Here is a 9,044-nt window from a genome sequence, read left to right as displayed (position 1 = left end):
TTTAAATCTTTCCCTGCCAATGATGAGATTTTATGGCAGTCCATATATTTCCGCCTTTATCCACTAGGTGGTGCTCTTACCCAACTTATAAAACACTGAGGCATCCACTGATCCAAAAACAGGAAATACTCTGTGTATGTGCTTTGAATCTGATCGCTAACAAAAGTCCTTTACAAAAACGCAATTATCTCAGCTTTTTGTTCAAAATTTTGTATTTTTGAAGAAACCTACCCATATTTGAGATGTGATAAAAAGAGAACAGATGAAGATAGGATTTTTTTTTTTTTTTGACAACAAATGGTCTGATCTTTCATTTGATATATTGTATGTTTATATTTAAAAAATGATATTTTCTGGAAGGCATTAAACTATTATGAATCATAAAAAATGCTGGCGCTAACTGGCAATAAAAAACACTGTCAGGGAAAGAGTTATAAGTGCAGCATTTTAAAGAATGTAGTATCTCAATGCTACATACTGGTACCAAATGTATCCATATCTGTACCTAAATGGTTTTCTGACCAATTACAAATCTCAGATCATTATTACACCAGTTGTTTGCAACGAGATTAAACAAAAAGACTTTCTCAGCTTTCTCAGATGTTTCTCCTGAGAAAAGGATCCCAGTAATTTCACATGGGTCTCCACCATTTATAAAAGAAATCTAGTAAATGTTAATGTAAATATAATGTTTTAAACTAGGATCAGATTTACCAAAGCTACCACTGAAAGACATATCTCATTATGAATTAAAATATTTCTCATTACAATAAATTCTCACAAGACCAAATTATTTGAACTGCGCTACTTTATACCACTTCATAGCTTTAAACTGTCCAATTCCTGTTTTTCTTTTTTCCATTTCATGCCCAGTTGATGTCTAAAGAAACTATAACTCCTTCAAATCTTCAGAGTGGTTAAAGAGCCTCAATTTCAAAATGCAAAAACATTTTGTGTTTTTCACGTGTTAATGTGGTTTTTAACCCAATGTGTGACTGTATGATGGTTACAGAGTATAAAAGACTGAATGACATGTCTAAACCACAACTCCCTGTACACACTGTACACAAACACACACATTGAAAAACAGCATCAATCAATACACACGTGTGCGCGCGCACACACACACACACAGTGCATGCAAAAAACACGCTAACACACAGATTCAAAACTGCACTGAACAAAGTCAAACCTATTCCTCACCATCTATTCATACAGTAATCCAGCTGTAAATATAACATTTGAGTCATAAAACAAACATGAAGAGAAGATACACATTTAAAAATAGAAACTATATAAATGCATGCAACTGAGACTAATTCCCTGTATCAATTAAACATGCAAAAAATAAGGTGACAGCAAAATTACACTTTCACAAAACTGCATATTTAAATCTAGGCCGATATACACATTCATTCTCATGCTTATTTAGTTAATGGACAAGACACAGGTAGAAGACTTTTTTTTAAATGTTTACATTTATCAGTTTTAGCAGCAACACTGCCCCCTATTGACTGTGAACAGTAACAACTTTAACAAGCCATCAGTTCTGTTCACCTGACCTAGAACCACTGAAAGCAAGAAAAAAATAGCAAGATTACAAGAAATGCACTTATTTATACACCTGTTTTATGATTAAATTTGGTAAAATAATATAAAAACGAATCATTAGGACAAAAATGAAAAAACTGTGAAGGTGTTGGATGTCCACTACATCAGAACCTCAGCTGTCCAGCTTTGGTAAATTCAGATGATGTAAATGCACAGCACAGCCAATAAACTGCTGAATATTCTGCTTTATTAAGCACATGCTGAAATGTGCAGACATTGATTGACAGCCGTCCGTCAAACAGCTGACATACACAATTACACACATCTTCTTACATGATTCTACTTAATGATTCATTATCGCAAAAGCTCAATGAATACAACTCACATTTTTAATTCGAGCAAGAAACACAAAAACCTTCAACAATGAATGTGCCAATAGCTACAAATTCTGTGAAACCATGAGCACTAGCCTATATAACAGACCGGCTGTATTCATTAAAAATGTTTTGTTAAATGTCAAAAAACCCATTGCACTTTATCAAAGCGTCACTTTGCATGATAGTAGACACGGTGTGTTTGACCTAGAAACTGTGAATTGGTAATTAACCCTGCAAATGAAAACTGGTAAGAATGCATTAATGAGACTCTGCTCTTCTCCGCTCACGCTAGAGGAGATCTTTGAAAGCTTTCTGTGTAATTGATATTGAGAGAGATCATAAAGTCAGTCTAAATCAAATGAAAACGCCTAATTGGCAGAGTTATTACATTCATAGTCCATCATTACCGAGTACATTCAATAAAAACTCTTTACATTTTCTCTTTCACACGGTAATTGGATTCTTGATGAAGGATGAAGTTTCTAGAAATGGCCTTTTTTCAATCAGTGTCTTTTAATTGAAAGCAAATCTTTTTTTTACCCATCAAAGAGGTTTTATATACATCGTTCCAAGAAAAAATAGGACAGGCGCAGCATAAAGACTTGACACGTGTCAAGCACATTGCATTACAGCCCTTATCAGAATCTATTGTGGCATGTCACTTTTAATAAGGTGAAAAGCTATTCACATTGAGCAATTTGTAATAATTATCAATTGACCTGGCCAGCTGTTACACCAAGTTTAGTTCATTTCGGAAAGTAACACTTTCTTAGGCAAGAATATCTCAGACTGACTTTAAAGGAACAGTATGTAGGATTGTGGCCAAAACTGGTATTGCAACAACAAAACTTGTGGCTAAAACTGGTACTGCAATCACCCAACTGGTGGCCAATACACAACATGACAACATAAACATCATTTGAGGGCTGCAACTCCACTTTTTAAATGACAATATCCTGGCCGGACTGCTGTTGCCAGTTATATAAGTATTGGAAATAAAAAATGATTTCTTAATGTCTAGTGACATATCAGGGCCATTTTATGATTAATTGATATACATTTCTTACATACTGTTCTTTTAAATGGAGATTTTTACTTAAGTCTCAAATGGTTTACATCTTATCCATGTCTCCTCTAGATTCAAGAAGAACTTCACTTTACAATGTTTTAAATTTGCCAGAAAACCAAAGCCAGTGATCTCAACATTAAATCTTAACATGAACTTGTCTATCTGAATTATGCATTAAGTCCATACTGTTATTGTACTCTCTCAATTTTGTTTGTTTTTTACCTTAGAAGAATTTTAGGAGAAACATCTAAGAAACAGCTGATGACTTTTCATGCACTAACAGGCATATCCTCATTTTTGTCAAATAAAATGCTTTATACAATAAGAAATTCCCTCCCCTAGTACCATATGACTCCAAAACATTATAGCCTTAAATATTAAAAGATAGATCAAATTCATGGCTGTAATGTAAACTAAAGCCCTATAGCCAATAAAGGTCCACTGTAGGGTTGTTCCGATGGCAGTCAAACATATGGCCAATAGCAAGCCTTTATGACGATAGTTGGCACATTTGCCCATTATAGTTTTAAATGCTTATTATGCTAGTATTATTATCATAGTTTCACATTAACATTTCCGCACTTGTGACACAAATGCGCATTGGGTGCTTTTCCTCGCATACGACAGCTTGTGGGATTCTCTTTGTACGAGACAGCTTGTAATGGACACGGACTTCTTCTCGCACCTGTACGTGCACCACGTGGACTCCTTCTTGCACCTGAACTTGTATTGGCCAGCACGGACTCTTCCTCACACCTGAACTTGTAATGCACGGTACGGACTCTTCCCCGCACCTGAACGCGTGTGGCACGGATTCCTTCTCTCACCTGAACTTTTAATGCGTAGCACAGACTTTTCTCCGCACCTTAGCGCACGGCACGGACTATTTCCTGCGCCTGAACTTTTAATGCGTGGCACAGACTCTTCCCTGCACCTGCACGTGCGTGGCACGGACTCCTTCTTGCACCTGAACTTTTAATGCATGGCACAGACTCTTCCTCGCACCTGAACCCACGCAGCATGGACTTCTTCTCGCACCTGAACTTTTAATGCATGGCACAGACTCTTCCTCACACCTGAACGCATGTGCATGGCACGGACTCCTTCTCGCACCTGAACTTTTAATGCGTGGCACAGACTCTTCCTCGCACCTGAACCCACGCAGCACGGACTCCTTCTCACACCTGAACTTGTAATGCAAAGCACGGACTCTTCCTCGCACCTGAACTTTTAATGCGTGGCACAGACTCTTCCTCGCACCTGAACCCACGCAGCACGGACTCCTTCTCACACCTGAACTTGTAATGCACAGCAGGGACTCTTCCTCGCACCTGAGCGCACACGGCACAGACTCCTTCTCGCACTTGAACTTGTAATGCACGGACTCTTCCCCGCACCTGAGCGCACACAGAACGGACTCCTTCTCGCACCTGAACTTGTAATGCACGAACTCTTCCTCGCACCTGAACGCACACGGCACAGACTTTTACTTACAACTGAACGTGTAATGCACGGTACGGACTCCTTCTCTCACCTGAACTTTTAATGCGTGGCACAGACTCTTCTCCTCACCTTAGCGCACGGCACGGACTCCTTCTCGCACCTGAACTTTTAATGCGTGGCACAGGCTCTTTCCCTCACATGAACGTGCGTGGCACGGACTCCTTCTCGCACCTGAACTTTTAATGCATGGCACAGGCTCTTCTCCGCACCTTAGTGCATGGCACGAACTACTTCCTGCGCCTGAACTTTTAATGCGTGGCACAGACTCTTCTCGCACCTGAACGTGCGTGGCACGGACTCCTTCTTGCACCTGAACTTTTAATGCATGGCACAGACTCTTCCTCACACCTGAACGCGCATGACACGGACTCCTTCTCGCACCTGAACTTGTAATGCACGGACTCTTCCTCGCACCTGAGCGCACACAGAACGGACTCCTTCTCGCACCTGAACACACACGGCACAGACTTTTACTTACAACTGAACGTGTAATGCACGGTACGGACTCCTTCTCTCACCTGAACTTTTAATGCGTGGCACAGACTCTTCTCCTCACCTTAGCGCACGGCACGGACTCCTTCTCGCACCTGAACTTTTAATGCGTGGCACAGGCTCTTTCCCTCACATGAACGTGCGTGGCACGGACTCCTTCTCGCACCTGAACTTTTAATGCATGGCACAGGCTCTTCTCCGCACCTTAGTGCATGGCACGAACTACTTCCTGCGCCTGAACTTTTAATGCGTGGCATAGACTCTTCTCGCACCTGAATGTGCGTGGCACGGACTCCTTCTTGCACCTGAACTTTTAATGCATGGCACAGACTCTTCCTCACACCTGAACGCGCATGACACGGACTCCTTCTCGCACCTGAACTTTTAATGCGTGGCACAGACTCTTCCTCGCACCTGAACCCACGCAGCACGGACTCCTTCTCACACCTGAACTTGTAATGCACAGCATGGACTCTTCCTCGCACCTGAACTTTTAATGCGTGGCACAGACTCTTCCTCGCACCTGAACCCCCGCAGGACGGACTTCTTCTCACACCTGAACTTGTAATGCACAGCAGGGACTCTTCCTTGCACCTGAACCCACACAGCCCGGACTCCTTCTCACACCTGAACTTGTAATGCACAGCACGGACTCTTCCTCGCACCTGAACTTTTAATGCGTGGCACAGACTCTTCCTTGCACCTGAACCCACGCAGCACGGACTCCTTCTCACACCTGAACTTGTAATGCACAGCACGGACTCTTCCTCGCACCTGAACTTTTAATGCGTGGCACAGACTCTTCCTTGCACCTGAACCCACGCAGCACGGACTCCTTCTCACACCTGAACTTGTAATGCACAGCACGGACTCTTCCTCGCAACTGAACTTTTAATGCGTGGCACAGACTCTTCCTTGCACCTGAACCCACGCAGCACGGACTCCTTCTCACACCTGAACTTGTAATGCACACCAGGGACTCTTCCTCGCACCTGAGCGCACACGTCACAGACTCCTTCTCGCACCCGAACTTGTAATGCACGGACTCGTCCTCGGACCTGAGCTCACACAGCACGGACTCCTTCTCGCACCTGAACTTGTAATGCACGAACTCTTCCTCGCACCTGAACGCACACGGCACAGACTTTTCCTTACACCTGAACGTGCACGTCATGAACTCCTTCTCGCACCTGAACTTGTAATGCGTGGCACAGACTCTTCCTCTCACCTGAACTTGTAATGCATGGCACGGACTCTTACTCGCACCTGAAATTTTTATGCGTGGCACAGACTCTTCCTCGCACCTGAACCCACGCAGCATGGACTCCTTCTCGCACCTGAACTTTTAATGCATGGCACAGACTCTTCCTCACACCTGAACGCGCATGGCACGGACTTCTTCTCGCACCTGAACTTTTAATGCGTGGCACAGACTCCTTCTCGCACCTGAACTTGTAATGCGTGGCACAGACTCTTCCTCTCACCTGAACTTGTAATGCATGTTACGGACTCTTACTCGCACCTGAACTTTTAATGCGTGGCACAGACTCTTCCTCGCACCTGAACCCACGCAGCATGGACTCCTTCTCGCACCTGAACTTGTAATGCATGGCTCTTCCTCACACCTGAACGTGTAATGCATGGAGTCTTCCTCGCACCTGAGCGCACACGGCACGGACCCCTTCTCGCACCTGAACTTGAAATGCACGGACTCTTCCTCACACATGAACTTGTAATGCACAGCACAGACTTTTCCTCGCACCTGAGCGCACACGGCATGGACTCCTTCTCGCACCTGAACTTGTAATGCACGGACTCTTCCTCGCACCTGAACGCACACGGCACAGACTTTTCCTTACACCTGAACGCGTGAGGCACAGACTCTTTCTCGCACCTGAACTTGTAATGCGCATGACTCTGACTCTTCCCTGCACCTGAGCTTGTAATACACAAGGCTCTGGCCTTTCCTTGCACTGAAGAGGTTGTTAGGCGCACAGGGGTTTAAAATCAGCGAGTTAGTTGCTCCCGCTCCCTGGCATGCAAGATATACTATCATGCATCGGCGATCTCACGGGCTGACGATAGGACCATCTCATTATGGGGCATATCATGCAACACTAATCTGTGTAGATTTTTAGCAACATCTAGTGGTGAGATTGTGAACTGCAACAAGTGGCTCAGTCCACCACTCACACCTCCCTTTCAAAACGCACAGAGAAGCTATGTTAGCCGCAACAGGATAAATATGTCATCGTCTGAGACGACTTAGTGACAAAACGTGCTCTGTAGATCAGTTTGTCCATTTATACTGTAGAAACATGGCGGCACAAAAAAGCTACTTCTATGTAAAGTGACCTGCGGTGTTTGTAGATAAAAACGGCTCATTCTAAGCTAATAAAAACAATACAGTTCATTTTTGTAAAATCTTTATACACCAATAATAATATAGTTATGTAGATTATATTGGATTTCTGTCAAGAGATCCTCCTAAAAGTTACACAATGCACCTTTAATGCAGAAACAGGCGGAGGCTCCGTCTGGGTCAATATGTTCCACCACAAACTTCAATAGAAAATCTATCAAAACAGAAACAAAACTGAACTTGTCAGTAATAGGGTTTCCACGTCCTCTTAGCAATGAAAGAGCATCTTATGAACTTTTGAGTAATAAAATGTTCCTCTGTCAAAATATCGCAATCTATATATACAACACATAAACACTGCACTCCTCTATTTCTCAGGCTGTGTGTGTTTGTGTGTGCGCGCGTGTTGTGTGTGTGTGTGTGTGTGTGTGTGTGTGTGTGTGTGTGTGTGTGTGTGCGTGCGTGCGTGCGTGCGTGCGTGCGTGCGTGCGTGCGTGCGTGCGTGCGTGCGTGCGTGTGTGTGTGTGCGCGCGCACGTGCGTTCGTGTGTGTTTGTGGGGGGTTATGTGTGTGTCCTTGGCAGTGAGCTGAAGAAAATTAATCACATCTCAGACCTTCCCCAGCTCTTCTCCATTAGCCCAGCGGTTTGTTGACAAGGCCAGGTGTCACACAACAACACATACACAAGACACCTGATGAAGAGTGACGGCTGAAGACAGAAATCATATCTCTAAATCGCTCTCATCATAAGACACACTCAACTCTGTGTATTATTACATCCCTCAAACTATCATAGAAAAATCATTCGTGAGCCCCATTCACTTCCATAGTAGGAAAATAGAATACTATGGAAGTGAATGGGGCTCATAATCGGTTTGGTTACAAAAATACAAAATATATTCCTTTGTGTTGATCAGAAAAAAGACCTTTATAAAGGTTTACTTTGTAACAACATGTGAGTGGGTAAATTATGACAGGATTTTTGGGTGAACTTTCCCTTTAAATCCAAGGCTCTGATAACAAAAAAGTGCCTGTGAAAGATTTCAATCTAGTCACAGCTGAAATGTCTGATAGGGTTTAATAACAAACTGACAGAATCAGACAAGATGTCTTATCTGGTTATTACAGACGTTGGGCTTTTAAACATCTCATACTTAAAAATGATTATTTACAAGCATTCAAAGTCATTCTGCACTCAAATCTGGATCACATTTGTAATGATCTTTGTCATTAACAATTTAATATATAATTATATGTCATTAATCTAATACTTTCTGACAGAATCGTGCATTTGGGTTTAAATGTTGCTATAATACATTTCTCCAAAATGAAATTCTCGCTTTTAATTGAACAACTTAGCTTACCTGTGTCCTTTTGACGAGGAAATGGAACACAGCCCAGAAAATTAAGGACAATTCAAAAATAAAACAAAACAAATTTTTTAAATATCGTACAATTTCGTGAAGGTTCTGCATCTGCGTAAACTGCATCTCGGAGAGGCCGCGTGCCACGGAGCTCGAATTGGATTGGTTTGTTAAACTGTCAATCTGTGACGTAATAAATCCCGCCTCTCAGATTGCCTCACCTCACCGATCCGCGGCCAGACTGGAAATAAATGAACTAGGCCTATTTGTTTACAACTTTAGTAACTTACCCATGTGAACAACACCACAGTTATAAATATTTTTAA

Source organism: Paramisgurnus dabryanus, chromosome 7 (assembly GCF_030506205.2).
Source record: "Paramisgurnus dabryanus chromosome 7, PD_genome_1.1, whole genome shotgun sequence".
Classification (NCBI taxonomy): Eukaryota; Metazoa; Chordata; class Actinopteri; order Cypriniformes; family Cobitidae; genus Paramisgurnus; species Paramisgurnus dabryanus.
The sequence above is the reverse complement of the archived record's forward strand: the minus strand, read 5'-3'. Positions refer to the sequence as shown.